General features: G+C 46.1%; 1 long non-coding RNA gene across 2 annotated transcripts in view; it reads left to right on the forward strand.

The window, feature by feature from the left end:
• The window catches only part of LOC107133280 (uncharacterized), a 136,560-nt gene that overhangs the window by 101,708 nt on the left and 10,771 nt on the right, over window positions 1-24,081 (forward strand). For both annotated transcript variants that reach the window (XR_003029988.2, XR_009491006.1), the window contains exon 5: window positions 13,674-13,813. This is a non-coding gene — a long non-coding RNA (uncharacterized lncRNA). The remainder of the gene's footprint in view (window positions 1-13,673; window positions 13,814-24,081) is intronic.

Genomic DNA, 24,081 nt, shown 5'->3' on the forward strand with positions numbered 1-24,081 from the left:
GTGGCTCAGATGGTAAAGAATCTGCCCACAATGCAGGAAACCCAAGTTTGAACCCTGGGTGGGGAAGATCCTCTGGAGAAGAGAATGGCTACCAATTCCAGTATTCTTGCCTGGAGAATCCCATGGACAAAGGCTTAGTCCATGGGGTCACAAAGAGTCGGACACGACTGACCGATGAACAATTTATTTTCTTGGCTGGTTGATCTGCTTCATGGGGGTGTTGATGGAAGCCACCCAAAGATTTTTACCTGGCTGTTAGGCTGATTCCTTCATTTGTCTGGTACCTTGGTTCGAAGGCTAGGTGCCACTGAAACTGTCCACGAGAATGCCTCTAAGTGATCTCTCCATGTAGCTGCTTAGGGGTAGACAGACGCCTGTTTACATGGCAGCTTAAGGTTCTAAGAAAGTGTGTTCCAGTTGACAGGGTGAAAGCTACACGTCTTTTATGACCCAGCCTCAGAAGTCCCATTTTGCCACTTCTGCTGTACTCTGTTGGTCAAAGCACTTACAAGCGCCTCTCCCACCTGAGGGGTAAGAGATAAGGGTCCCATGTCTTAATGGAAAACGTGTCAGCAAGCTTGTTGGCTGTGTTTTGTTTTTAATTTTAGTAGTGGATTTTAATTAACCCAATATATCCAAATATGATCACTGTGAAAGTTATAAGATTTATGTTCTTTTTATCATATTAGACCTTCACAGTTCAGGGTGTAATTTGCCCTTCAGAGACAGCTCAATTCAGGGTCTGTCGGCTGTGTTTTTAAACTGCCACATTTGGTTGCAAGCCTTGTTTCTAGTGAGGGAATGGAACAAATAAGCAAACAACCCTCTGACTTTCTAATTTGACTCTGTTAGCCTCTGTTCTGAAGTCTGCTGTGAAGTCCTCTCCCCAAATACATCATTGCAAGCCAAGCGGCTTCCTCACTGCCATCTTCATCTTATGACGGAGTGGGAATAAGTGTCCATATACCTGTCAGAATCGCCTGGTGCAGTAAAACCCACAGTGCAATGCCCTTCCGTGTTGCAGGTTCATTACCCAGCGTGAAAAATCGCATCCCCCAAGGACACAATCCCAGATGGTATTTCTCTCTCCCACTGTGGTGCCCCTGAGACAGGTATACGACTGCTGCCGTCCCCAGGGAGGTGATGAGGTCCTGGTTCAGCCCATTCAAACGGGATGCTCACGTTTTCTCTGAATGGATGCACAGGAGACCTGAGCAATGCCCCGTCTCATATCTCCAGGGCCATGCCGCCTCTGAAATCCTGGGCTCTCTGACTGATACCACACATCAGCAGGAGCTCAGTGATAACCTCAGCGGCAGGCCAAGGATTATTTCGGTTGCATCACTCTCTGTGATTATCCAAAAGGGAAAGTGAAAAGTTGTTTAAGCATGCAGCTTGTGCTCTTCCAATGCAACAAAGGACCTCCTGGAAACCTTTTATTTTTTAAAAATGACATTATAATGTACGCTTTGTTTTGTTTTCATCACTTTTATCAACATTTCTTAGCAGAGGCTCAAGTGGCTTGGCTGGGGTACAGGGAAAAATAATAATGATTCATTTGTATACATGTGTCCTAGTAGGAATGTGATGTGGTAGAAATATTATCAGAATATTAAATTAGAGACACTCAACATTATTCTCTGATCTGTTTGAAACCAGACACAGGGTACAAATATTACATGGGACCAAGAATGCTGTGATAATTCAGTGATTCATCAACCCCCACCAGAGCACTTTTGGTTATTTCCAAACTGACTTGACATAAGCTGTGTCCTGTCTCTGGGGTCCTTGGTGGCATTGTTTTAGTGAATTCTTTAACTCGTGTCCTCCTCTCTTTGTGCTGTGGGTGCTCAATCACTTCAGTCATCTCCGACTCTTCGCAACCCTATGGACTGTAGCCTGCCAGGCTTCTCTGACCATGGGGATTCTCCAGGCAAGAATACTGGAGTGGGTTGCCATTCTCTTCTCCAGGGGATCTTCCCAACCCAGGGATTGAACCCAAGCCTCCTGCATTGCAGGCCGATTCTTTACTGGCTGAGCCAGTGGGGAAGCCCCCTCCTCTCCTTATTTCTCTTTAAAGTACCTTCCTTAAGGCAACAGCTGTTGTGGTTCTGGAGAAGATGGGAATAGACAGGCCAGCACGCACCCACTTGTTCCGAAGACCTTGTGCTCTCCAAGAAATCTCTTCCAGCAAAGTGTCCCCGTGCTGGTCCTTAGAAGCTTTCCCCCTGCCTCAGAACTCACCCACTCCTGAGACCAGTGCCAGGTATCAGTCAGCATCTAACCAGGAAACAGGAAACCACCAGCTAATTTGAAACAGAGGTCTTGGCTACAGGGATGGATTACACAGGGGGTATAATAGCCTGAGTCCAGCCAGGGGCAGGGGTCACTGAGGCATCCAGAGACTGCAGTGTGGAAAGCTGACACTGCCGCGGGGCAGAGGACAGATGGGAGGGGGTCCCGGGGCTGGATGGGGGTGCCTTGTCACCAGGTGCAGGCTGGAACCACAGTGGACTGACTCACGGGGCAACCCCTTCAGCCAGGAAGGTTTCAGAGCTGCTGAGAAGGAGAGAAAGAAGTAGCAGCTTCTCCCTCCCTATCTTGTCTTCCATCCACCTATCAATGCCTCCTATCCTCCAGTCTTGGAAAGACCACCAACAAGGGGCAGACTCTGATTCAGAACAAGGCCGAGAAAGGGCGGGCTTCCCTGGTGGCTCAGCAGTAAAGAATCTGCCTGCCATGCTGGAGACACGGGCTTGATCCGTGGGAGGGGAAGATCCCCTGGAGAAGGAAATGGCAACCCACTCCACGATTCTTGCCTGGAAAATCCCATGGACAGAGGAGCCTGACGAGCTACAGTCCAGGGGTTCACAGAGTTGGACATGACTTAGCAACTATACAACAACAACAAAAGAAAGGGCAAGGCACAGATCCGGGGAAGGAGCCAGGGAGTGCACTGCAGTGAGTCAGCAGAGCCGTTCTCTACCCTCCAGCCCAAGGTCACTGTCAGCTGCTCAAAGGTCTCAGCCAATGACATTTATTCTGACTGCTGCTGCTGCTGCTAAGTCGCTTCAGTTGTGCCCAACTCTGTGCGACCCCATAGACAGCAGCCCACCAGGCTCCTCCGTCCCTGGGATTCTCCAGGCAAGAACACTAGAGTGGGTACACCAATATAATCTGGTCAATAACAGCCTTTCTCGTTAAGGTTCCAACCTAGTCGCCTTTCCAGCTCCAGCTCTGGTCAACCTGCCCCTCCTGCCTCCCAGCGGGGTCTCTTCTTCCTGCTTCTTCTCCAATGCTTTCTAGCCCACCGACCCTCACTGACTCACCAGCACTTTACCAATTTGTCTTTACCACTGACCCATTTTTGCAAAACCCAGTTCCAGTGGGTACAGCCTGGGTTTGGTACCAAATAATCCTCTTTGGTGACTCAGATGGTAACGAATCTGCCTGTAGTGCAGAAGACTCAGGTTTGATCCCTGGGTTGAGAAGATCCCCTGGAGAAGGGAATGGCTACCCACTCCAGTATTCTTGCCTGGAGAATCCCATGGACAGAGGAGCCTGGCGGGCTATGGTCCATTGGGTCGCAAAGAGTTGGACACGACTGAGCAACTAACACTCTAGAAATATATTCACATTTTCTCTTCTCCAACAGAAGGTGGTATTGATATTTTGTTCTCATACTGGGTCTAATTCAAGGGGAAGGGGATGGGACCCCACTCCTTTGCAGAAGAGCTTGTGGGATAGGAAATATTATGGTAACTAACTTTGAAAATATAATGAGCCCCAGCTGAAACTTTATAGATCTCCTCATATTAATTAATCATTTTTCTCAAAGATTTTCTCCCTCCCTCTGTCTCTCCCTCTCTTCCTTTTCATTTTCTTATTCTTCCTAGAGACAGGAAGACAATCTGTGCGAAATAGTACATCTCTGCATACAGCTTAATCACAGATTAAGATTTAATGGCTCTTTCTTGTTTCTTGATATTGCCAGAGCAGACTCTTAACATCTTCATGGTTAACTTATTCTAATATACTAATTAATAGAAAGAAACTGAAATCAGGACCTACCCCCAGAAAGTTGACTGTACTTGCTAACTTCCCCACTACTGTCCTATGACAAAACCATCTTCTAGGTATATAGGACCTTCTCAACCACAGCATTTTTCTGCAGCTGTTCCTTTTTTCTCTTTACCCACATCAGGGGGGTAAACAGATCCCCTTATGAAAGGACTTAATAGCGATCAGGCTGGAGGTGGGGCCTCAGATGAATTCTGTCATGTCTACCCCACAGGTAGGACCTCTGGACTATGGTTCTGGTTGGGGAGATAGCCCTCAACCTGGCAGCAGACACCACGATGAAAGGGGGTCCTCCAGTCTTTCCTGCCTGCTTGCCTTGGTCTTTTCACAGAGAAGGAGAACAGAAAGCCCAGAAAGAGGTTTTCCTGGAGTGATCTAGCTTTTACAGGAAGAGAGAGAGGCGTTGACATGTGGATAAGAACAGATGGTCTTTCCTCTAGAAGTTAAGTATTCTATAGAAACTTGTCAAATCACGCTATCTTAATCATGATGTAGATATCAAGACCCTTGAGGACAGGTGCAGGCTACACACCAAAATGCTCTGCCCACTGGAGCATTTAAATACCAAAGAGAGGGCAGAGGCTGATTTAGACCGAGTGAAACGCCTACTCTTGGCATCCTGACTCCTTTGTCTCAGGGGCAATGTCTGGAAACCACAACTGCACTGAGTTTGGCTCTAAAAACCTGTGGTTTTCAGACCTATGAGAGCTAACACTAACATCTCTGTTATGGCAAGTGTTTTGCAATGCCCCTTTAATCTCCTGAATAAAATTAATGAACATGTTCAGACACTTCCAAAAGAAATCAACATCATACCTTAACTGATATAAAAGAAAGACATATTATTGATAATAAAATAGTGGGCATTGCTATATATAAATGCTCAAGCACTGTGCACCGTGAGCCCATAAGTCACAGTCAAGTCCTGGGGCTTCACCCCTGTGGAGAGGCCTCAGGAGCATAATAGTCACAGCACCGCAGCCTATACGGGTGGTTGTTTTGCCATCTGCGAGGTGATTTGCTGAAATGCTGAATGACTCTTGACTGCTACAAGGGTTTCCCTTGTAACTCAGCTGGTAAAGAATCCGCCTGCAATGTGGGAGACCTGGGTTCGATTCCCTGGATTGGGAAGATCCCTTGGAGAAGGGAAAGGCTACCCACTCCAGTATTCTGGCTGGAAAACTCCATGGACTGCATAGTCCATGGGGTCGCATGGACTATAAAAGTGACCAAAAGTATTTTATAGTCACACGGACTATAAACGTTGCTCAGTATGAGCAACTTTCACTTTCCCTGACTGGTATAGGATACTCTGTTTTATTGCGCTCTGCAAATATTACATTTTGTTTTACAAATTGAAGCTGTGGCAACCCTGGGTCAAGAAAGTCTATCATTTTGCCAACATTTGCTCACTTCCTGTCCCTGAGCCGCATTTTGGCCATTCTCACTGTATTTCAAACTTTTTCATCATTATCATCTTTGTTATGGTGATTTGTGACAAGCGATCCTAGGTGTTACTGTTGTGGTTGTCTTGGGGGCTCCATGAATTGTGCCCACTTAAAGACAAGGAGCCAAATCAATAAATGTGTGTCTTCTGACTGTTGACTATTCCATTAACTGGCTATTCCCCAGTCTCCTTCTCTTTGGGCAGCCCTATTCCCTGAGACACAATAGTATTGAAATTAGGCCGATTAATAACCCTACAATGTCCTCCAAGTGTTCAAGTGAAAGGAAGCATCACACATCTCTCACTTTAAATCAAAAGCTAGAAATGATTAAACATGTTGTGTGTAAACCTGAGATAGACTGAAAGCTAGGCCTCTTGCTCCAGATAAGAAACCAGATTTTGAATGCAAAGTATAAGTTCTTTAAGGGAATTAAAAGTGCTCCTCCACTGAACACACAAGTGATAAGAAGGTGAAACAAACTTATTGCTAAAATGGAGAAGGTTTCAGTTCAGTTCAGTTCAGTTCAGTTCAGTCGCTCAGTCGTGTCCGACTCTTTGCGACCCCATGAATTGCAGCACGCCAGGCCTCCCTGTCCATCACCAACTCCGGGAGTTCACTCAGACTCACGTCCATCGAGCCAGTGATGCCATCCAGCCAGCTCATCCTCTGTCGTCCCCTTCTCCTCCTGCCCCCAATCCCTCAGCATCAGGGTCTTTTCCAATGAGTCAACTCTTCGCATGAGGTGGCCAAAGTACTGGAGTTTCAGCCCCAGCATCGTTCCTTCCAAAGAAATCCCAGGGCTGATCTCCTTCAGAATGGACTGGATGGATTTCCTTGCAGTCCAAGGGACTCTCAAGAGTCTTCTCCAACACCACAGTTCAAAAGCATCAATTCTTTGGCGCTCAGCCTTCTTCACAGTCCAACTATCACATCCATACATGACCACTGGAAAAACAATAGCCTTGACTAGACGGACCTTTGTTGGCAAAGTAATGTCACTGCTTTTCAATATGCTATCTAGGTTGGTCAAAACTTTCCTTCCAAGGAGTAAGCGTCTTTTAATTTCATGTCTGCAATCACCATCTGCAGTGATTTTGGAGCCCCCCAAAATAAAGTCTGACACTGTTTCCACTGTTTCCCCATCTATTTCCCATGAAGTGATGGGACCGGATGCCATGATCTTTGTTTTCTGAATGTTGAGCTTTAAGTCAACTTTTTCACTCTCCACTTTCACTTTCAATAAGAGGCTTTTTAGTTCCTCTTCACTTTCTGCCATAAGGTTTAGAGGTCCGGATAGAAGACCAAACCAAACACAACGTCCCCTGAAGCTAAAGCCTAATCCAGAACAAGGTCTTAACTCTTTTCAAGGTCAGAGTGGTGAGGAAGCTGCAGAAAACAAGTTTGAGGCCAGTAGAGGTTGATTTATGAGAAGTAAGGAAAGAAGCCATCTCCAAAACAATAAAGAAGCAGCAGGTGAAGCAGCAGGTGAAGCAGCAAGTGAAGCAGCAAGTGCTGATGTGGAGCCTCTAGCAGGTTCCCCAGAAGATCTTACTGAGACAATTAAAGAAGGTGGCTGCATAAACAACAGATTTTCAGTGTTGACAAAACAGTCATTCATTAGAAGAAGATGCTATCTAGGACTTTCATAGCTAAAGAGAAGTCAGTGCCTGGCTTCAGTGCTTCAAAGCACAGACTGACTCTCTTGTTAGGGGCGAATGTAGCTGATGACTTTAAGTTGAAGCCAATACTCATTTACCATTTTGAAAATCCTAGGACTCTTCAGAAATATGCTTGTGCTCTATAAATGGAACAGTAAAGCCTGGATGATAGCACATGTGTTGACAGCATGGTTTACTGAATATTTTAAGCCCACTGTTGAGACCTACTGCCCTTTCAAAATATTAATGCTCACTGATGGTGCATCTGGTCACCTAAGAGCACACTTGAAGATAGACAACAAGATTAATGTTGTTTTCATGCCTGCTAACATTCTGCAGCCCATGGATCAAGGAGTCGTTTCTATTTCCAAGTGTTATTATTTAAGAAATACATTTTTGTAAGGCTATAGCTGTCATAGATAGTGATTCCTCTGATGGATCTGGACACAGTAAATTGAAAAACTAATGAAAAGAATTCACCATTCTAGATACCATTAAGAACTTTTGTAATTCATGAGAAGAGGTCAAAATATCAGTAGTAACAGGACTTTAGAAGAAGTTGATTCCAACCCTCAGGGATGACTTTGAAAGGTTCAAGATGTCAACAGAGGAAATAACTGCAGATGTAGTGGAAATAGCAAGAAAACTAGAATTAGAAATGGAGCCTGCAGATGCCTGAATCACTGCAATCTTGTGACAAAATTTTAACACATGAGGAACTGGTTTCTTGGGGTGGAATCTACTCCAGGTGGAGATGCTGTGAAGATGCTGTGAAGAGATGACAGCAAAAGATTTAAAATACTATGATACATAAGCTTAGTTACTAAAGCTATCAGGGTTTGAAAGAATTGACTCCAATTGTGTAAGAGGTTCTCCTATGAGTAAATGCTATTAAATGCCACTGCAAACGACAAAGAAATTGAAAAGGCATCAAAAAAAATATTATGTTGTAAAGTGTTAATCAGCTAGCCCTTCTGACTGTTTTCTAAGTACTAGCAACAGTTCTAAGAGTTTTGTATGTAAGAAATTAATAGTACTATTATTATTTCCTATCACACATGAAGAAACAGAGGCTCAAAAGGCTAAGTATCTTCCCTAGCTCGCAGAACAAGTAGGCGGTCAGGGCAGAAGTCAGACATTAAACTCTTAGTTCCCTGATTGGGGATGGAACTGTGCCCCTGCAGCTTGGAGCCTTAATCACTCCCAGGGAAGTCCCACCACTTCCTTTCTTGATTTGCATCTCCAGTTATGAGACTTTTTCCCCCCAGCCTCTTCCCTACTGAGAGGTCTAGGCTCTGATAACATGGGGAAGACCTCCAGACCACCCGAGGGAAGTGTGTATTTACTCTTTCCTGTTTCTCTTTCTAAGCCTGAGCCTCCAGTAGCAGCATCTCGGCTGGCCCTTGGAAGTGCCTCAGTCCCTAGCTCACCCCCTGTATCCCATCTGATCTTGCTTTTCAGCTTTGGGTCATGACCCATTTCATCTGTTCTGACAATTTAATAAACCAACCCAAGTGAAAGAGGCATAATTTCCTGCCTTCCCTCTGCTTTCTCGATGATCCCCTTTGAGCCTCGCTAATTTTCTCCTTACCTCTCCTTACCTCACGAAGCTCTTCTGTTTGCTCTGTCAGACCACTGGGTATAGCAGTGATAACCTGCTCTCACTCCCAAAGACACTCAAAGAAAGGTGGCTTCCCACATGGGGTGTTTCAGAGGCAATTAGCTCACCTTTCACCCAGGGCAGCTCAGCGAGAGCTTCTGAGAGCACCTCTAGGAGGCCAGGGCCTGGTCCCCTCCATAGTTCTGCATTAGCACGTTCTCACTGGCCTCCTGTGCAGGTGGCTTGTAGGTTCTGCAATACTGATGGTCCGAAATTAAGTTGTGGAAGACCAGGTCTCATCTTTCTCCAGGGAACTTGGTGTCGAGTAAGTACACCTAGTGGGCTTCCTAGGTGGCCCTAGTGGTAAAGAACCCGTCTGCCAACACAGGAGACATAAGAGACAAGGGTTCCAGCCCTGGGTCGGGAAGCTGCCCTGGAGGAGGGCGTGGCAACCCACTCCAGTAGTCTTGCCTGGAGAAGCCCATGGACGGAAAGCCTGGTGGGCTACAGTCCATGGGCTTGCAAAGAGTTGGACACAGCTGAAGCGACTGAGCATGCACACACAAGTAAACATGTCACCAGGTCTTTGAAAATCTATTTCACTTGACCTTTGAACAACACAAGTTTGAACTGTGTGGGTCCACGTATATGTGGATTAGATAGATAGATATAGATATACAGAATATATACTATAAATGTATTTTTTAATAATTTTCTTAATCACATTTTCTTTTTTTTAGCTTGTTTACAGTATATAATGCATAAACACAAAACACATGTCACTCAACTATTTATGTTATCAGTAAGGCTACCAGTCAACTGTAGGCTATTATTAGTTACATTTTAGGGGAGTCAAAAGTTATACAAGGATTTTCGATGGTGCAGGTATCAGCACCCCTAAACCCCATGTTCAAGGGTCAACTGTAGTCACTCTGGCAAGAATCTCCACAAGGACCTCCCCAAGGACAGCGTCCAGCTGTGTGTGATATTTACAAGAGATACACACACACTGGAACAGGATGATGCCCATGATTTTAACTTGCGCATGCCTCTAATAGTTACTCTAAGGGGATTTTCAAATCAACATTTGATTGTATTCTCTTATGGCTATTTCTTCTTCCTGCCATTGTCCACTTCTATGCAAACAGCCCAAATCATTGAACGCAGCATTCTCTATCAGAACAAGGAGAGAGGAAGACATAATAAAAAAAGAAGAGGGACTTTCCTGGTTACCCAGTGGCTGAGACTCAGCATTCCCAATGCAGGGGGCCTGGTTTTGATCCCTGGTGCTAAAATCCGGCACAGCCAAATAAATAAATAAAATATGACCAAAAAGAAGATACGAAGAGAGAGAAAGCAAAGCACATGAGGACTGTAGGGCAATTTTGGAGATTATGGATTTAACCCAAAAGGCTAAAGAGAGGAGAGTCTTCAACCGACCCTAGCAATAAGTCCAGCCTTCTAAAAAAACCATATCATCCCAATCAAGTCACAATCAGAATATGTATTCTCCTCAGTGTCAACAAATATAGGTGCTACAAAAAAGAGATTCTGTTCTCTCTTCTTTCTTTTCTTCTGTCTCTCCTTCCACTTCCTCCTGAATAAAACAAACACAGAGGAAGTCATCTGATTCTAAAACCCTTCTCTCGAGACAGGTCTAGCAGAGACATTGGTCAGGCTACATGGAAAACATTTAAGCTCATCGCCTAAGAAAAGCAAAGGGAATAAATAAAATGTATTTTATTAGTTATATTAGTAAATAAAATATTTTAACTCACCTTTCAGACTTTACAAGTTCCATCTCCCAGTGATTACAGCACTGCCAGAGAAAATCTTGTATGTTCGAGTCATCTCCCTCGGGTGTCAATTTCCCTTTTCCTACCAGCTAGATCTTTTGGCAATAAAACCTAGTCTTGTAGCTTCATATGCCATTGGTGTCTCCTCCCTTTACCTCTCTACAAGCTCTGGCCACACATTTTCTAACTGCTCACTGGCCGTCTTCACCAGAATGTCCCTCAACATCTGCACCTTGACACAGCTGACCCTGAATGGTCACCAAACCTGAACGTCCTTCCCAAAGGCACAACCCTCTCAGTCCTCACCCCTCCCATCCTTCCAGCCGTCTGGCCCCCAAACCTGGCTGGAAGTCACCCTATAGTATATTTGCTTATATTTGACTTTGTGGCAAGGTATTATGATGTATCTCTGTACTAGACGTAAGTTCCTTAAGAGTAGAACCTGTACCTGATTCATCTTTATATTCATCGCATCATTTAGCAAGTGCCTTGCACATTGGAATACTCACTAACTATCAAATATTTATTTCATGCATGAAAAGGGTATTCAGACTTAACATAGGTTGCAGTGAAATCAAAGGGACCCAGAGGAATGGGGAAGGGCTGTAACGCTGTTGTGGAAAGTCTAAGGCAGGGAGGACGGGGGCATTGGTCTCTCCAAATGCCTTACAGAGTCCTGTGTATTTGTATGCTCAGTCACTCAGTTGTGTCTTACTCTTTGCGGCCCCATGGACTGTAGCCCATCAGGCTGCTCTGTCCATGGAATTTTTCAGGCAAGAATACTGGGGTAGGTTTTCATTTCCTACTTTGCTTACTGAGCCCTAGTCATTCCAAATGTTTGATAAGGCATGACTTAGTGACGGAGTGACTATGCTCCTGTCTTCTGCAAAGCTGTTGGAGTGGTGGGGTGATGCATTTTCTTTTTATTATCTCTAGCGGCACAAAGTTAGGAGCCAGAGCAAGGGGACATATTATACCCACTTTCTACCTAGGGTCATGAGGCATGGACCCCAAGTCCCTGCCTCCCCCCCACCCCAGACTGCCACAAATTTATGTAATGTCTACAGACGTTGAGTGAAAGGGGATAGGTCAACACCATCATCATCATACTTTTTCATTTTCCTGCTCTGCTATGAGGTTCCTAACAATGAGGATCTATCTACCTTAATATTTAATTCATTAATCTTCATAATGCTGATGCCTGGCACATTGGTGCTCAATAAATATGTGTGGAAGACCAAATGGCCCTTAGAGCTTAATAAAGATGGGTTAAAAATAAAGATGGGTTAATAAGGATGGGTTAAAACAGTTAGAACTGGACATGGAAAAACAGACTGGTTCCAAATCAGGAAAGGAGTACATCAAGGCTGTATATTGTCACCCGGCTTATTTAACTTATATACAGAGTACATTATGAGAAATGCTGGACTGGATGAAGCACAAGCTGGAATCAAGATTGCCAGGAGAAATATCAATTACCTCAGATATATAGATGATACCACCTTTATGGCAGAAAGTGAAGAACTAAAGAACCTCTTGATGAAAGTGAAAGAGGAGAGTGAAAAAGTTGGCTTAAAACTCCACATTCAGAAAACAGATCATGGCATCTGGTCCCATCACTTCATGGGAAATAGATGTGGAAACAGTGACAGACTTTATTCCTCGGGGCTCCAAAATCAATGCAGATGGTGACAGCAGCCAGGAAATTAAAAGACACTTGTTTCTTGGAAGAAAAGTTATGACCAACCTAGACAGCATATTAAAAAGCAGAGACGTTACTTTGCCAACAAAAGTCCATCTAGTCAAAGCTATGGTTTTTCCATTAGTCATGTATGGATGTGAGAGTTGGACTGTAAAGTAAGTTGAGCGCCAAAGAATTGATGCTTTTGAACTATGGTGTTGGAGAAGACTCTTGAGAGTCCCTTAGACTGCAAGGAGATCCAACCAGTCCACCCTAAAGGACATCAGTCCTGAATATTCATTGGAAGGACTGATGCTGAAGCTGAAACTCCTGATTTGGCCACCTGATGTGAAGAACTGACTCATTGGAAAAGACCCTGATGCTGGGAAAGATTGAATTCAGGAGGAGAAGGGGATGACAGAGGATGAGATGGTTGAATGGCATTACCAACTCAATGGACATGAGTTTGAGTCAACTCCGGGAGTTGGTGATGGACAGGGAGGCCTGGTGTGCTGCAGTCCATGGGGTCGCAAAAAGTCGGACACAACTGAGTGACTGAACTGAACTGAACTGAAAAATGCTCATGTTTACTAAGAAATGCTCTCTAAAAATGCTCATGATTATTAAGAAAAATTATTAATCAGCTGTTTGTTAATATTCACAAAATGGCCCTAGAATCTATATGCCTGAATTAGAATTTTTTAAAATACTAAATCAGAGTAGTTTTTACTCTAACAGTGAGTTCTCCAGACAACTTGCGTAAGCATTACCTGTGATAAATGTACATATCTGCACATATACATTATATGTATAGTTCAATTCATGTGCCCACAGCCCAGAATGACTGAATGTAATCTCTTGGGGTGAGCCTGGGAACTTACATTTGAAACATGCAGAGACTAGACTTCCTGGTGGCTAAGTCAGTGGTTAAGACTCCTAGCTTCTGAAGCCGGGGGGCGCAGCTTTGATGCCTTGTTGGCGAACTAGGATCCCACATGCTGCAGGGCACAGCCAAAAAGTAGAAAACAAAAACACACACTGTAGAGTTGTCAAGATAAGTTACAATTCAGTACATTGGCCTAGAGTGACCAGTGACAGAACAGTCACGGGTGTCAGGGGAAAAGTTGATGCAGCTCAAACTCAGTTATCCCAAAGATCCAAGGAACTCTGTTTCTGAGTTCTTTAAGCATGTGACTGATCTCATTTTGTTTTAGACACCCTAGAGCTAGGAAACTGGAAAAGATGGCCACATAAGATCCTTCCTGGATATGTAACACTATGAAAAATACATTCTCTGTCTTCCGCCATCCCTCCCCCTGCCCCGAATTTAACATACACAGGAACAAAACTTGGACCTGTCATTCTGTGTTGGGGATGAAAATGGCTCAACTGGTTTGTTTTATTTTTCAGTTGCTTTTCTGTCTGCTAATTCAATCCAGTGTTCTTCAATGACTACTTAGTGCAAGGTCTGGGCAAGATACTTCAGAAGAAACTTAGAATATGAATCAACAATCTGTAAGGAACTCACAATGCAGGACACAAGAGAAGAGGTAAGCATTTGAATGTTAGGGAGCGACTCAAAATGCAAGAAGAAGGTCATGAGACAGTGCTTGTTGAGTATGGAAAATTAATCTTACAAATGATAGCACCCCAGAGGGTTCTGAGGCGAGCAATCATTTCAACCTGGGACTGTTTTTGAGCCCAATCTTTACAAATGGGAGAAGATTTGGAAAGGCAGGAAGGAAAAGGGACGGGTGTATACAGGAACTGGAATGACATGAGCATATATTGGATGAGAAGGGGTAAAATTATTTGATATGGCTGGACGTTTAATAAAGATAGGAAATAGATGAGTAATTTGGAGAGTGGCTTTGTGTGTGGGGGTGGGGAGGGTTTCTGAAGCCATTTCATCAGAATTTTGGACATTTTCCTGTAGGTAAATTAGGGGAGGGAAGGGGTCATGCAGTTTTTTTCAACTAGTATTTTAACAAGATTCATCAGATGGCAGCTTGAAGATGATGTTTAAAGAGAAAAGATGTGAAGTAGAATAGACCAGTTAGAATGCTATTATAATGGGCCAGACACATGGTCAGATGACTTTAGCCAAGATGAGAGTATAGGAGGAATGAAAAAAAAAAAAATGATTTCAAGAGATATTGTGAAGTAAGAAAGGATAACGGAACTCAGTGATCAATGGGAGATGGGGCTGCAGAGGAGAGAGGGGAAACAAACTGAGCAGCCTTTGTCACTGGATAAGTTGTTGTTGTTTAAAACATTTATTATTTGGCTGTGCCAGGTCTTAGTTGTGGCCAGGGATGGAACCCAGGCCTCCAGCATTGGGAGTGTGGAGTCTTAGCTAACTGGACCACCAGGGAGCTCCCACTGGATGAGTATTGATTGCTGGTCAACCTTTCACACCTGAAGATGTTTCCATAGGTGGAAATGCTTTGCCAATGCATTTTTCCATTGACTTTCATTAGCTTTAGTAATAATCCTGTCTGTGTGCCTTTCCAGGCATTTCTCTATTGCATTCTAATGTGAGCTGCTACCAGTTCTACTTGTTGAGGGCAAATGGAGAGTCTGACAAAAACCAGGCCACTGTATCAGTGATGAGTCATATCTGAGCATATCTGCTGTTCAGTGAAAGTATGGTGGGTCAGATAAAAGGAAGTAACTAACAAAAAAACCATAGACGATGTTAGATAGAGAGATAGACAGATAGATACAAGAATTATGATTAGGAGGAAATGCTCAGTCCTTATGATGTGCCATCATTTCAAGAACACTGAACCTGAACCTAGTTTCCACACTGTGTTTGCTTCCTGAGAGAGGAAAGTGCAAGCTATTCTTGGGGCTTACTCAACAGCTCAGAAAGAGAAGAGAAAGCAGACCCTGAATCCCCTGAGGGAGAGCCGGGCTCCAACTCACAAACCATCAAAAGGGGATCTTCCGCTTCTACAGTGAATGAGTGTCTGACCCAGTCGGTAAATAAGGAACTTAAAATAATGAGAGTAAATGACAGAGAGGTGTGCGTGGCACTGGCCTGCTATTCCGGAGAGAAAGGCCAACACCTCCGGGAAGGACAGTCTGATCATACGGATTGTCTTATCCAGCGAGAGGGAGACACTGTCCTAACCTAACCCTCAATCAAAAACTAAAGGTTTGATGGCGATGCAGGTGGAGGTGTCTGGAAACAGAAGGTTTCCAAATGATGGCCTCAAGGAGGGGCACGGGAGACCACAGAAAGCGGTCAGTGAGGGTGCACTTCTGGAAAAAGTGAGAAGTTGAGACTGCAGATATGAGTAAAAACTGGAGGGAACTTAATAAACATCACAGCCAGAAAATGGGGGTAATTTCCACATCTGGGGCCTTCCAGAGCTGTGCAGGCAGGAGAGAAGCCACGGAAGGCCCAGATGAGGAAATTGCCCCAGAGGGCAGAGAAAAGGCATCTCCTGCAGGCTGCCTGGGTGAGAGCCCCTCAACGGCACGAGTCTGGCAGCCGAGAGCCACGTGACCCCTGCGAGCGGAGCAGCAGCAGTAGAAAGGAGAGGCGGTGGGATCCCCGGACCCCGCTTAGCTTATCACCACTTCTGCCTGGGCATGTGCGCAGCCCACGGAGCACAGGCTATATGGGCAGTCCCAGCACCACTTCCGGCAGCTCCAGGGACCTGCCAGACAGAAGGCTCTCAGTTGGAAAGAGGATGGAAATAGGAAGGATGATAATGCAGGCAGATACTGAGTGTACTAGGAGGGCTTCCCAGGTGGCTCAGTGGCAAAAAATCCCCCTGCGAAGCAGGAGACTCGGGCTCCATCCCTGGGTTGGGAAGATCCCCTGGAGAAGGAAATGGCAACCCACTCCAGTATTCTTGCCTGGGAAATCCCATGGACAGAGGAGCCAGCTGACCAAAGTCCATAGGGTCACAAAAGAGATGGACTCGACTGAGGGACTAAACAACATTATGTGCGAGGTGCTGTACTAAGTGCTCTACACCTTCTGTGGCTCTAAACCCTCCCAGTGAACTGATGGGGCCCTGTTATTACACCCAAATGAGGAAACTGAGGCACAGACAAATTAACTCATCTGTATTTACACAATCTGGGTTCCTCAGCACTGCAAGAGACCTCAGACGGCTCTCTCTTTATCTGTCTGAAAAGCAAACTCAGAGGAACCGCAGAGGCACAGATTAACTGACCGTCCCCGCCACAGCACTCTCCTGTAAATGTTTACACTCAGAGGCCTTGAACAATGCCTCTGCAACAATGCCTCTGCTTATCTTCCAGACGACTCCCTGATGCGGGCAAAGAGTGGGGGGAGGGGGGGGAATAAATTTGCTAAGCTTCCGATGTAGGCATCATCCCGATCAGAGACAAGAGCATCTCTGTAATGATGAAGAGCACTATAATTTTAACCTTGTTATTGGACTAAGCACAATTTACACTGGTGATGAAAAAAAAAAGGAAAAGATTTATGAGATATAAGATAGAAAGATAAACTCTTGTCCCTTAGTGGCTATTAGAAACATTGCCAAAATACCATAAACGTGTGAAGGATGACATGATTATTTTTGCATTTCCACTGGGCATTCCCTACACTGCAGGAATTTATGGGGACAGAAGTCCGCAGTACAGATGGCAGAGACGGGGGATGGGTAGAGAGACGTCACAGTGACCAAGCCCTGGTCTGAGGCAGCTACGGAGCAGGTGGCTTGAGGCATTGAGAGCATACACAGTCCCCTAAGGCACCACACCTGCCTGAATCCTCTTTATTTCCTGGTCCACCCACCTGCTCTTCAACAGCTTTGGTGGCCATTACACTGTCCCATGTTTCATCAGGATTTGGTGTCAGATTCGGATCCACCAAAAAATCTGGAACCTGAATGGACAAGACAGTCAAGGAGACACAGGGAGAACCAGCTGACACTCATCTGCCTGCCTTATAACTACAAAGCTCCATAAACAGAAGCTTCCAAGATGTTAGAGCCACCAACTCGGCCCCAGGGAACCATGAGAAGTTTCCTAAAAGAGAAGGGGACGAGACGGCGGAGTGTGGTTTAACTGAAACCACTTGGGAAATGTTCTTGCAGCTGACCAGTCTAGACTGGAAGGGACTTCGTCAGCATTCACATCTGAAGGTCCAGTCACAGGAAGTTAATCACGGCTGGGTTTGCTGAGTCAGGTTCAGGATGCAGGCTGTATCAAGACCTGGGGTTAAAGCAGGTAATGGGTTCAAAAGTCTGAGGAGCTAGCAGCCAACCTCCTGGGCAGGAAGTAACTTTAGGCATTGACCTCTGGAGAAACTTGAGAGCAGTTTTGGTCTTAGTAAGCTAGAACAACTATTGGGGAAATTGGGGTTCCGAGACTTTGTTCATTCTTTGGTAACATCACTCATTTCTTCCTGAGCACCTAGTAGAGACCTCTGCACTTCATGGGCCTGTCATACAGAAGACAACCAATGGGGATGAGGGTTCCCTTTCCACAAACTGGGTCTCATCCCAGTGGATCCCTATCACGCCAATACAGATAGTGAGGGAAACAGTTACAGAACATCTGCCGGTCGGGACTTCCTTGTGGTCCAGTGGTTGAGAATCTTCGTTCCAATGCAGGGGATGCAGGTTTGCTCCCTGGCTGGGGAACTAAGATCCCACATGCTGCAGGGTAACTCAGCCCCGGCTCAGCAACTCCTGAGCCCACGCCGCAACCAGGGAGAAGCCCGCATGCCACAACTGAGACCTGACACAGCCAGAAATAAACAAACATTCATTAGAAATAATATCTGCTGGTCACTTGAGATGTCCCAACGAGAGACGCTATGTGAACAGGCATGCTGTGTAGACAGTCTTGTGAAGCACGTACTTGTGAGTCCTTCCGTGTGTACAAATGAGGACCACGTGCCAGAGAGACGGGACTGAATATGACAACTTCTATATCTGACCAAGACAGTACTTTAGTTGCTGTATTCCATATCTAAATTTAAGCTGCAAATGAAAAAAAAAAAAAACAGATTTTACAACTCTAAATACACTCTCTACTACAGAGAACGGTGACTAAAGTGAAAGCAAAAATAACTGCTCACACCACGATTGAGAAAACCTAAATCTGAAAATAATCATTTTTATTTGTATGCAACCAAATAAGGATATTAGGGAAGCAGTGAGTCACCAGCATTCTAGCATTTACCAGATACCAACATGATGTGAGGGAATTCTTTAAGGTCAGATTTGCATATTCTAAAATTTACATTAAACCTTGCCCCTGATGTGTAACCTTAACCTCCCATCTGAAAAACGGGCCAGTCACAACTTTACAGAAGAGCTATGGTACAGCTCCCATGAATGATTTCGATACTTTCAAAACTTCAAACACATGGGAATAAGTCTTCACATCGGAAGAGTGCTTTAGGCTTTTAAAAGCACTTTTACCTGCATCATCTCATTTGATCACATTTGATTCTCACAACATCCTTGAGGCAAGGTGTTTGTAGGTGGATGGTTATCATAACAAAATATGGTTGAACTGGGGGTCTTTCTGTAGAGACAGGATGAATCACTACTGGGTACAAAAAAAAAAAAAAAAAACCAGGTGATAACTAAGAGATGGAGAGAATCTAAACTCCCTGTTAACATGTCACACAGCCTCAGTATGAACCAAAGTGGTTCAAGTGCCACAACTCAGCAGAAAGGTTTAAGAACTGCTTACAATCCCAGTGTGTTTTTGTCTTCTCTATGCTTTTAGAACACAGAGAATGCTCTGGGCTTTTGTTTTGAAACCTCTTCGGCTTGTTGCCTATTTGTCTACAGATTGTGAGATTAGTCTATTTGCTTTAAACAGATCGAACAACCTTTCAAATAAGCAGACTTCTATGATGGGTTGACTTATTTTGGATGTGCAAAGATGTTTACTGAGCTTCTCACCTGAGACTCGACAATCCTGTCTCAGCGTGTCACAGTTAAGAGTTGAAAGGGGAGTGCCGTCTGTTGTAGCGTGTTTTGCAAGATGGCAGAAGAAAAATGTCTCTGTTACAATATGATCAGCTATCTGCATCTCCCCAGGGATTTTTCATGAGCCTAAGAAGGAAATCTTAGTCAAGTTCCCAAGGGTAAACCATCTTTGTCAAGAGACCACTGAGAACAATTTCTAAAGATGGAAGACACTCCTTCTGTGTTCCCAGCATCTGGGTTAGCACTGGGGGTAGAATGGAGGGCTGCTTAAGCCTTGCATCTCAGAAAAAGCATCTTCTAGTGAATTGTGGATAATTGTATAGGTTTTACATAGTAACTTATCACAGCAAAAATAACAAAATTAAGGAATGAAGATAATGTCCATATTTCACCCCTCAACCCCTCCTTCGTTCTACAGAGGGAAACGGGTGAGAAGAGAATAAAAGGGCTGCCGCCAGTCAAGGAAGTTTACACTTAACCCACCCCTCTCCGGCCTGAGTGCACACAACTCACTGCCTGGGGGGCTGTCCAGGCAGAAAGGACAGGGTGAGAGTCAGGGGGTGCTGGGCATCAGGACAACCAGGGCTCAGGATACAAGCTTTCTGGTCCCGACTGCATCTCTAATCATTTTCATGACTTTGGACAAGGCATTCTGCCCGCTTCCTGTGTACAACTGAGGGGCTTGGTCTAAGTGTTCTCCAAGGCTCCTAACAGCTCCTTAAAATTAGTATCTTTTTGGTAAAGTGAGTGTAGGGAGGTTGTAAAATGAAGCATGATTATCCCTGTTGGCTGTAAAAGAATAGGCCCTTGAAGGCAGTGCGAAAACAATCCACAAGGAATCCTTGTGATGGGTTAGGCATCTATACAGAAACACAGAATTGTGTGTTCTGCATAACACCAGTGGAGACACATGAGGCCATGTAAAACGGGGCTCAGGTAAGAAAGCCCACATCTTAACGCAGAAAATCAGGCTTCTGAACCTAAGCTGTGCCCTAGCTTCCTTACAGTCTCTCCCCGTGATAATGTAGCACCTTGAGCGCACAATTAAATGTCAGCCACAGAAAACATTTGTTGTTCCAGAAGGGGATTTTTTTGTCCTCAATATAATGGATATGCAGAAACAATGATAGAACAGACATTTTTTTTCTAAAGCGATGACAAACACACTGCTGCTTCCTCCCTCCCTCCTTTCCTCTTATCCCCACCCCCCAAAATAAATCATTGTTTAAAAAAAATCCCATTGTCTATTGTCCACGGAGATCAAGATCTGCCTAGGAACCGTGCTGGCGGGCTCGAAGCTGCCGCGAGCAGCCGGTAGGTGGCGCACGAAGGCAGCGCAGGCGGGAGCTCGGGACCCATCCCGGCGGGGGCGGTGGGGTGCGGGGGAATCTCACCACCCCACGCCCGCCCGCCGCCGCCTTCCACCCCCTCCTCACGTGCTAATTGCTGAATACTCTACTGGGACTTGGGTTAAGGGGAAAGAAAGCGGGAATGGGAGGTGGGGGAGGGAGGTGGGGAATCCGGTTCCGAATACACAAAGCCTCCGGGGTCGGCGGCCGAGGAGCAGGGCGTCCCCTCCCTTCCCCCCATCACCCAGCACCGCCCGGCCGCACCCGGCCGGGGCTCCGGCCAGACGGGCAGACAGACCACTGGTGGTGGGAGGCGGGTGGTGCGGGGTGGGGATCGCCGGGGAGAGGGGTCGGGGGGTGTGATCTGGGTTTAGAGCCCCACGCCCGGGTCCTTGGCTCACGCCTAAGCCTGGATACCTCCCTCTCTAGCTCACCTATCCAGAGCACCCCAGTTGCTGTTCAGCCGAGCATGGGGCTGCCTTCCGACTCGGGCAAGGCCAAGGCCAGGACCCGCTGCGGGCACGGCCCCCAAGCAACAGGGTCCGGTGGGCCCCGGAGTAGCAGGCTCCCATGTGGCTGCCTGAGCCCGGCTGGCGCCATCCGCATGCATCCCTCAGGAGGACTGGCGACCCTGCCCCTCCCGGGTCAGCCCGCGCTGAAAGGGCCACGCGGTCGTCCACGACCCCCAACCTCTGTCTAGTAGAACATGGTGTTACATGCTTGATGGCCCTAAAGTCAGACGCCTGGGTTGAAATGTGAGCCTTGACACCTGGGGTCTTTTGATCTTGGGGATGTCCCTAAACCCCCCAATCCTCCTTCTCCCCAACTATTAAAAGTGGCAGTAAAAAATAAAATAAAAGTGGCAGTAATACTTACCTTACAATAACGATGTGAGGATTTTTAAAAAGTGATGCTTAACTTAGCAGGAGGCCAGCCTAGAGTAATTTATTAACAACCCGACTCTCCTTGGAGCTGGACGATGATGCACAATTTGTTGCCCCCTGAGACCCATCTGGCATCTTTGTCTCCTAGACTGAGGAGCAGGGGGCCAAGAGATGAGCCGAAGAACATCCTTAGACTGGGCACTCCTAACAGCAGATGCCATCAGTTTGTCCCTCTTCAGCCCTCTGCCTCCATCCGTCTTCCTGCCCCTGATGCTGGGCTGCGGCAGTGTGGGGCCCCTGTCCTCTCCTTCCTCTTTCCTGGGTATATGTTTCTCTTCTCAGTTGGAAAGGTCTCAGAGAGTGTATAGGGCTCTGGGGTCAGACACACTCAGATTGGAAAATTCTGAGCCCACGTCTCCTAGCTGGGACATTGGGTATGTCATTTAACCTCCCTGAGCTTCAGTTTGCAGCTTTATGAAATGGTGGTCATGATTCGTACCTAAGGGTTCCTCTGAAGATTAAAGGAGATAAAGTTTCTAAACAGCCAGGTATATACTATCTGTTCAGTCGATTTTTAAGTTTACAGTTGAAATTAGGTCAGATTATCTTGCAGATCACTGGAGTTTCTGCAGACAGCCACCAAAGTTGAACCCCAGAACTACTACCGTTGAGCGTCTCGTCTCCCTTCTGAGTCAGCAAGCTTTATTTGCCCTCCAGGAAGAGAGCAGAAATCCAGTGAGGCCACATTCTCTTCTCCCCAGAGCCTCACAAGCATAACTCAGACACTTAGATAGGCTTACTCAGTCTTTGGGGTCACCAAAGGCGCATTTTAGAGCAATACTCCATCTAGAAGTTTCTCTGGGGGTGGGCCTTGCTTTCAAGCTGCATCTAAGCCATGGTGTGTGGCTGGATAGTCAGCGACTGGGTTACTGTCAGCATTTGTCACAAATGTACTTGCTGCTACACAGCAGAGATGTGGTGGCTAGGGTGGGACACTGAACCACCCCCTACTTGAGGCAGACAGGAAGTCAGGAACTGTTGACTGTTTTCTAGAAAGACATTTGGACATTTCCATCAGCATCAGATTTGTATGGCTCTTGGGAAGAGCTCAGGTATTTGTTTTGTTTGGGGGTTTGTTTGTTTGTTTGTTTTTGGCTGTACCAAGTCTTAGTTGCAGCATGATGGATCTAGTCCCCTGACCGGGAACTGAACCTGGACCCCTGAATTGGGAGCACAGAATCTTAGCCACTGGACTGTGAGGGAAGTCCCAGCCCTGGTATTTGTACAGCTCTTGAGAGAAGATCATTTCCCGTGGGCAGCAGTAGAGCCACGAGGCAGCCAAGGTAGCCAGCCTCCAAGATGGCCCCCAAGGACCCCTGCCTCCCAGTACTCATGTCCTGGTGTAGTCCCCTCCCTGTTAAGCAGGGTGACTTGTGTAACCGTGTGTGTGACTTCCAAGGCCAGTACATAAGAGACATTGTGACTTCCACTTTGCTGTCCCCTGTATCACTCACCATGGGGAAAGCTGGCCACCAGTGTCGTGAGAACACTCAAGCGACGATGTGAGTGGACATGGTCCACATGTCAAGGAACTGAGGCCTTCTACTGTCAGCCAGCACTGACTTCCCAGGGAAAGTGATGTGAGTGAGCATCTTGGATGAAATGGGTCCTCTTACCCCAGTCAGAACTTTAGGTGACTGCAGCCCAGGCTGATGTCTTAACCTCATGAGAGACCCTGAACCCAAAACACACCCTTAAGCCATCCGCAAATTCCTGACTCAGAAATGCGTGCGTGCTGTCTTTTCAGTCTTGCCTGACTCTTTGTAACCCCATGAACTGTAGACACAGAAATGCTGTCAGATTTTTTAAAAACTCAGATGGTTTTAAGTGTCCAGAGGCTGCATAGATGACTAATTTAGCAACACTGAAAAGACGGGGCTTCCATGGGCCAAAGCGGGGCTGGGAATGAGGTCCTGCCCCTTCACCTGGCTGGGTGTGCTGGGTCCGTATACATGTCTGGGGTCTAAAAGCCCCCTTGTTGATCTTAGTTGAGGCCCCATCTCCAAAGGTACTGGGGGAAAAAAAACACCTTAAGCCAGAGTCTGCCAGCAGCACTAAGTTAATAGTAGCCCTAACCTTTGTTTTTGCAAAGGGTTGCGAGCAGGGCATTCCTGCCGTCCACCCACCTCCGCCCCAGAGCCAGTTCTGGCACTTGGCCCAGGTATAAAATTGCCGGCACTGTCACTGCTTTCTGGTCTTATTATGAGTGTGTCTGTCCTGACACGCTGGTTTCAGCATGTCGTGTGGGAAGTGTGAGCACAGCAAAGGAGGCCGTGTGAGAGCTTTCTCTCTCCTTGCTAGAGCCGGCTGCTTAAAAGCCCATAGGTCAGGTGGGAGGAGACAGGTTACCCTGTCCTGAAGGGCTCAGAGCCCAGCTGCTGCATGGATCAGGTGTGGAAGCTAAAGTGGTCAGCCACTTTGCCTCTTCCTGAAGTTTCCCTGGTCATTTCCATTGGTAGAGAGAGAGAGAGAGAAGTATGTGGCTGAGCCCATGCCCCTAAACATGGCGAATTCACACGTGTGCACCACCTCTAGTAGGGGTCTCAGATGTGTGCACTGCTAGTCACAGTTGAGAATCATGTGTTAA

This window comes from Bos taurus, chromosome 17 (genome assembly GCF_002263795.3).
Source record: "Bos taurus isolate L1 Dominette 01449 registration number 42190680 breed Hereford chromosome 17, ARS-UCD2.0, whole genome shotgun sequence".
NCBI lineage: Eukaryota > Metazoa > Chordata > Mammalia > Artiodactyla > Bovidae > Bos > Bos taurus.